We start from the raw sequence: 8,095 nt of genomic DNA on the forward strand, positions 1-8,095 counted from the left end.
ATATGATGCAAGTGATGCTACATGATTTCCAAAGACAGATCTGAAAAATGTCATGTACTGAAAAATTCCTGTTGTCTTAAAATGCTCACCCTTGGAATCTAACCACCATGTTGTGATGAAATCGAAGCAGTTCAAGGAAAGGCTTGTGTGGAGAGAAATAAAAGTCTGTGGCCCACATCCCCCACTGAGCTTCCAGCTAACAGCTGGCACTGACTTGACAACCATGTGAGGGAATCATCTTGAGAGTACATCTTCCAGCCCTGGTCAAGTCACTCACCTGAAGCTACATGGAAAAGAGATGGCCTGTCCCCTTCATGCCCTGTCCAAATTAAAATTTTGTAATCAAAAAATACTACTGTTGTTTTAAGCCATTAAGATTTGGGGGGTTCATTATACACCTATAGGGAAGATCTTTTGATGGCAGAAACTTACAAGAGTAGGGAATAGGAACAGAGAATTTTTAAAATGTGGGCGGAGTTGAGAACTGGAGCTGTAAAGGGGCTTGAGTAGCCTTGAAGAACATTCAGTGTACTTGTGTGTCCATCTTTTCCAAAATGCAAGACAAATCAAAAGCTTTTTTTTTTGCCCAGCAGACTAGAAAATGGAACAAAGTGGGAACACCTAAGACTGGACAGAGCCCTGCATAGATTCATAGGGAAGTTGGTACCCACCATCAGAGCCAATGTCAAAGTTAGTCCCCGGGCGGGTCTACTGTAGGAGATGAAGTTTGGTGTTCGAGGTGCTAATTCATGATGCCTCTTTCACTTGTGGTTTAAATCAATGGAGAACAAATCCAAGTGACAAGAAAAGAATTCAATCCAGTATCAGAGTTTTGACTTCCAGATGGAGGATTTCTGGTATTTTGTGTCTGAGGAAGACGTGGCTTGGGCTTGAAGGCAAAGGGGAACTGCCCACATGCTCCTTCACGCCTTCCTTTAGAATGTGCCTGCAGGAAGGCCTGGGTTTGTGGAGCTGGGCAGATGCAGTGGTAGTCATTGCCTGCCTGGCTCACATCTCAGGGAGGAACCCCCAAATTTCTAGGCCTTTCTCTAAAAGACCAGCCCCACCTGACCTGCAACACATGTACTTGCTCAAAGGAAGCAAAACAAATTCAATGGGCAGCTGTGAGCAGGGACCTGCCAGAGACAGAGTCAGGAGCCCAGTCCACATGGAGAGCTTCCTCTGTCCCAACTCACTATCAACTCAGTCATTCCCTACCTGCGATGGAGGGATTAGGGAGGAGCCAGGGGAGAAAGGCAGAAGTTTCCTCCTCATACTTTCTGAGAAGGCAGAGTATCCTAGTTAGAGTCTGAAACAAGACCTTGGGAGACAAGAGCTGTTTTCTAATTAAAAGCAGCCACGTGTCCGAGTAGCACAGTAGCTCTTAAACTTGACTGACTATCAGAATCACCTGGAGGGCTTGTTCAAACACAGATTCTTCGTCCCCACCACCTGAGTTTCCAATTCAGTAGGTCTGGGATGGGGCCAAGAAATTACATTTCTAACAAATTCCAAGAAATCATGATGTTGCTGGTCCAGTATGAGAGCTCTGATACAGTGCATTTTATAGTTCAGAAGACACCAGCACACAGCTTATCTCAGTTAAGTCTCACATGATTCATCATTGACAGGTGAAGGAACTGAGGCTGGTGAGGACTCAGGGTCTCATATAAGCTTACATAACACTGACCTAAGACTGGGGCTTCAAATCCAAGTCTTTTGACACCAACTCAAAAATTCTTTTCACTGAACTATAGTTGTTTACTGGAATAGAAGCAAAACAAAGAGAGAAACCCAGGCATCCTTTAGGTATATAAAAATCAGAGATGAGTATTTTGTGTACTTATTATTTTGGGAGGGTAATTTCTTCAACTAATTTTACGATTCCTTTTGAAAGATTTCAAAAGGTCTTGCATATATTGAGAAAAAGAAGACAGGGAAAGGTTGTGTGTTTGTGTTTTATCTCCACCTAGACCAGCAGAGCTAGGAGAGTTGAGTGCCTCTAGAAACAACCATGGTTGTAGTAACAGCCACTGTCTTGCCTGGAGACTAGGTAAAATTTGGCACCGTTGGAATAAGGAGTGGGAGTGTTGGCTAGTTATGACTGGTAGTTCTTTTCATAAATGAGCCATTTTTTAAAACAGATAAAAAGTCTTAACTAAAATGAATTAATCTACAAGAGTGCTATTTCAGACAATACCAGAGGAGATGTTTTAAAAAATAAGATCTTTATGTCACCCTTAATATTGCTCCATTTGGATTGGAACCAGGACCACAACCTCTCCATTAGTTCTCCTGACCTCTCCTTAATTAACTTTTTGAAAAACCAGGATGAACAACCAACTGGTGTGAGGGATTAATGGAGATCATGTGCTGACGAGTTCAGTTTTCCATGTCTCCTTTCTAATGCTGCTAAAATGAGGACAAGAACCCTCCTGAGCATTTCCAAGGAGTCACACCAATTTTTATGATACATGATTATTTAGGCATCTCCACTTACAAGTGGGTCTTGATGTGATACCTAGCATACCTCAATCTAGTGTCACAATTACGTTGGCCTTCTTGATAATGACTTGGACTGCCAGGCACCTGCTCCTGCTCCACGACCCCATTTTATGAACCACAGTTGGCAGCATGACTTGCCAACAAGTTCTCAGTTCCTATAATGTGTGCGAATTTGTGTGAATATGTGTATGTGTGTAAATGAGGGTGAAGGATTAAGAATATAAAAGCTTTCCTAATTTTTGATAGTCTTTATTGAATGATTACAGAAAAAGGACACATTATTAAGTGCAGACATTGATAAATTTTCACAAACTGAACACACCTGAGTAACCAGATCAATAAACAGAACACTACCAGCCCCAGGGAAGCTCCTGTCACTACCTCCACAAAGGCACCCACTCGTAACTTCTAACACTATAGATGAGTTTTAGGAATGTATAAAAATGTATGCTATGGTTTGTACTCTTTTGCATCTGGCATCTTTTGCTCAACATAATGTTTATAAAATATACATATGTGTATATATATATATATATATATATATATATATATATATATATAATGCCCACTCTCATTGCTGGGTGGTAGTCTATGATATAAATATACTGCAATTTACTTTCCCATTCTACTGTTGATGGATACTTAGATAACTTTCTGTTTGGGGTTATTATAAATAGTGCTGATATGGGAATTCAGGTGTATGTCCCTTGGTGCAACATGTATGTGTTTCTACTGTGCATAAACCTCAGAATGGAATTGCCAGATCGCAGGTTTGCATGTGTTAAACTTCAGTGCATCCTGCCAGTGTTCATAAGTGGCGGTATCAATTTACACCACTGTAAGCACAGCATGAGAGTTTTGTTTGCTCTACATCCTTGCCAGTACTAGATACTGTCAGCATTTTTCATTTCAGCCGTTCTGGTGAGGGTATGATGGTAATTCATTTTAGTTTTAATTTGCAGATGTTGGATATTTGGATATTGTCTTTGTGAAGAGCCAGCTGTCTTTTGCCTATATTTCTATAACTGTCTTAACCTCCTTCATCTGTCTTCTCTACTCTCTTTTCTCTTTGTAAAACTGTATCCTATTTTTGTTTTAAAAAACCCAAATGTCCAACAGCAGGTAAATGGATAAATACACTGTGGCATATTCATACACTGAAATACTACCCATCAATAAAAATAAATGATATCTGGATACCCATTACGTCAATGAAACTCAATAACATTGTCTTAGGCAAAAGAAGCCAAATACGAAAGAAAACATACTGTATGATTCTATTTGCATGATATACTAGAAGAGGCAAAACTAATTTATAGTGACAGAAAACAGATCAGTGGTTTTCTGGGGTTGGTAGATAGTACTGACTGAAAAGGGGCCTGAGGGAACATTTTAGGGTGATGGAAATGTTCTGTCTTGACTTCAGTAGTGGTTAGTTAGATGGATGTATACATTTGTCAAAAACTCTTTGCACACTTAAAATGAGTAATTTAATTGTATTAAACTATATCAATACTTCAAGAAAACTGATTGAAAAGAAAACTTTTACTGAGCCCTACCATGTGTAACCCATAGAATAAGGTCAAATTAGGGCTTTTCTTTAGCCATAGTGATCAGTCAAGATGCCCAAAGACCCGCATGTACCCCAGTGGAGAGCCATATCTCCCTAGAAGGAAATGCGGAGTTGCCAACATCTTTGAAATAATTATTTTGATTGAAGACATCACAAAAGCCTGGTTCTGGCTACTTTGGCCACCTTGTACCCCACAAATTGTTCAGTTTCCTCTCACTTACAGCTGCCTACCAGTCACCCAGGCAGCCAGCCAACCAGTCAGCACACTTAACAAGCTGGCCCATCACCACGTTTAAAATATACAAGGAGAACGCAGGCATGTTCAACCCTGGGCTGAGGAGAGAAGCCTTCCCAGCTAGTTTTCCCAATACTTTACCTTGCAAGAGCCAAACTCTAGTCGTGTTTTTTTTTGTTTTTTTTTTTGAGTCTCAAGGGAAACCTGACAGGGTCCACATTTCAGAAAGCTCCCCTCCCAGTAGAGAACCAGAGCTGTGATATTTTAATAGCCTTTCTCAGCCCCTCCCCCTGGGAACATATTATTATGTGATCATTAGTGATGGGCAAACCTCACTGGGTTTCCAGGTTTGAGTCTGTGCCAGAAGTTGAGAGTTCCTCCTTATTGATGACTCCAAATCGCCCCCATTTTCTCTCATTTTATGTATGGATGTAAGTCTTCTTTACTTGGTTTCTTCTTATGGACCTGGGCTTGATCTCCAACCCTTTACCTACTTTTCACTCCAGAAAGAAAAAAGGGAAGGAGATGAGGCTGGCAGTGTGAGTTCCCTGAATGTTTCTCACCTGGCAAGCATACCATCTCCCTCTGTCGATGTGCCTGCCCTGGGCTGATCAGAATTGCAGTTAGGCCCAAATTATTGGTGTAGCCAGAAAAGAATGACTGGACACTCGTTGTGGGTCCACAGCCACATTTCTGGGGGTGCCCAGTGAATCTGTGAGTGAGTAAAGAATGAGGCTTTTCCTCAGAAGGCTAAGAGATGTAACTGACAAAGGCCTGTCAACCTCATCCTAAAATAGTACCCTTAGGACTAAGTAGCAAAGACCATAGGAAAGCTGAAAAGGGAGCATTAAGAAGGTGCAAAAAATATGTGAACATTCTTCCTTGCAGGCAACAATTTCTGTTTCTGGAATATAAGAATAATGCATTAAATTCATTCTATCTAAACTCAAGCACTCCTATCAGTTATCCCTGTCTATATTTTTTTCCTTTAGAAAATAGGAGTGTTGATATTTATTCCATGAACTATTTTGTCAGGTAAGGAAGTAGTGGAGTACTGGATTTATAAATTTGAGATTATGTTTAATTCAAATCCATAGAGGCTCGATCGCAGGGCTGGAAGTCAAAGCCTACGTTTAAAACTGGACCCACCAGCCAGGGACTCAGAGGGTCATGGGGACAGTGGGGATATGCAGTTTCAAGCCCTTTCCAGCTTCCATTACAAGAATCCCAGAATACACCATGTCCTGTGACCTTGTAGAAGGCTGGGAATGTCCAGGTCAGAGGCAGCAGCTGGCCTAGGAGGGCTGCCAGAATTTCCAGGACACTGATGCATTCAGAATAGGAGAAAAGGGAACATTGGAGGGGGTGCCTGGCAGAAGAAGGAGAGGGGAAGGAAAGCATAGGGAGCCCTGAGCTGATATATTCAGATTTGTGTGTTACACTCAGTCTGAAAACACCCATGAGTCACTTATGCTAATATGTATTTTCTCTTTAACACATTTTCCCCAGTTGGTCTGAAACTATACTGTGTTTACTATGAGTAATCTCACAGAGTCACAACACAAAATTTGCTTTTCTGCCCAAGGAGCAGCCACTTGTTTTTGGACCACATTCCCCCAGTGTGTAGCTAAATCAGGGAGAGCATTTCTGCCACTGTTAAGGCCTTTCCACTGCTTTCTGTGACGCTGCAGTGACTGTACCTGCTTCTTAAGGAATTTTTCTAACAGACCAAGAAGATCTGTGCCCTATTTATTTTCTTAGTTCTCTTTAGTCAATAATTTTGATTCTCCCTGAGCCTTTGTTTATCATGTTGTATTGCCATCTTTAGATAATTTCAGGTCAAAGAAAAAGAAAAAAAGAACAAAAGGAAATAACTATTCAAAGTATTATCTGTTTTCCAATCTGTCCTTTTACAATTGCACTGATTTTATTTTAGAAGTGGTTTGACAGACAGAAATTGACAAATGTACATAGAACAACGACAATATCAGAAATGCAAAAAATATTTAGGTCAAGCGAGGTAACTAGTTATCATCTCAGGTGACAACTTCATTGATTGGTAGTGACTGTTGACAGTGTTGTACTAAGAAAGAGCCTGAGGCCACTTCCAGGCTTAGCAGGATTAGTAATGTCTGCCACAGTAGTACCTTTGTGATGAGTGGGGAAGGAGAGTGTCAGCACAGACATTATGAATTTGCCATTTCTGGTCTCAGCAAAATGTTCATTCAAGCAATTAACATATCAAATGGAGTTCTCTAGTAACTGATTAAATTGAATAAAGACCTGAGTATTTCATTTGGAGTACATAGTGGATCAAACTACAACTCAGGGCACTTCTAGCCCAATCATGCTTCATCTCCGTAATCATATTTTTACCCTGACACAGAAGTAAGGGGCTCAAAGACTACCTTCTAGTTTAAGTCATAAACTGTGGAAACATATTATAATTTGTTTCTGAAATCGCAAGTCCCTTCCATGTAAACACATTCAATACCTCCCTACTCCTCTGCTCCCTTCAGCATTCTTTCTCCTTCCATGCTCCTCGTGTGTCCCAAACAGAAGTTGTGTGACCGATGCTCAGAGAAAGGTGTTTAAATGAGGAAATGATGGTGTCATCCTTTTTAACTGTTGATTTGCTTCTCTTGTTTACCTAAGAACTAGACAGAGCACTGAGCAAAGGGATCTTTGGTCTTAGCCAGGACTGAGAAACCACACCTAATTGGTGAGTCAAGAGAAATGGCGGCCCCTCTTTTGCAGTGTATAACCCATGAGTGCATGATCCATATGAAAAGTCCTTAGACAAGTCTTAAATCTTTAAGCTTTAATAAATGTGATTGTTGGGCTGAAAAAAATTTTTTTTAGTTTTAAACAATAACATTTTTTATATGTGACAAGAACATCAATTTTGCTAGCCACAGAGGATGTTGATTACCATTTGGGCTAAAGCAGGCATTATTTACTACATTTGGGATCAGAAATAATAATATGTTGTATTAAATGTTCATAGTAGGTGCTAAAAATGTGCAGATATATACAATTGTGCTAACTAGCAATGTATTTGCTTTTTGGCATTGTGTTAGTCAGTTCTTGCCACCATAGAGCTGCATACCAAAATACTCCAAATCTCCTGTGCTTACAACAGCATTTACGTTTCTCACTCATGGGTCTATAAGTCAGCTAGTTTGCTTTAGACTGGGGGTTGACTAGACTTGGCTTGGGCTTTAGGTTGGGTTCAAATCTATTCCATGTGTCACTTTTGGGGGACTCAGTTATATGAGGCTGTTGCTACCTGGGTAGTGTTTTTCTCATTGTGATCATAGGAGCAGAAGGAAATGAAAGAAACCACCTTTTCTGTAGACTGCACACAGTCATTTCCACCCACATTTCACCGATTAAAGTTCATCAGTGGTCAGCTCCATCATCAATGGATAGAGAAATTAATTCCACTTCTAGGAGACAAAATGCAAAGTTACAGGGCAAAGGATGTGAATATCCTGGGTTGGCCACAAGTTCGTTCGGGTTTTTCATATGCTGTTACAGAAAAACCTGAACGAACTTTTTGGCCAATCCAATATAATTCTAAAATAGGAAGGGTATGAGAATTAAGACAATGAACCAATTTACAAAAATACCAGAATGTTCCATCTAAAACATCAAGTAGGAAAGTATTATAATGAGGTTAAAAAAATCAGGCTTTAAGTACCAGGAAGATCTAAGTTTGAATCTTAGCTCCATTCGTTTCTGACTATATGTCTTCAACAACAGGTAGGTCTTGGGAATGC

This window comes from Stenella coeruleoalba, assembly GCF_951394435.1.
Source record: "Stenella coeruleoalba genome assembly, chromosome: 15".
NCBI classification, from domain to species: domain Eukaryota; kingdom Metazoa; phylum Chordata; class Mammalia; order Artiodactyla; family Delphinidae; genus Stenella; species Stenella coeruleoalba.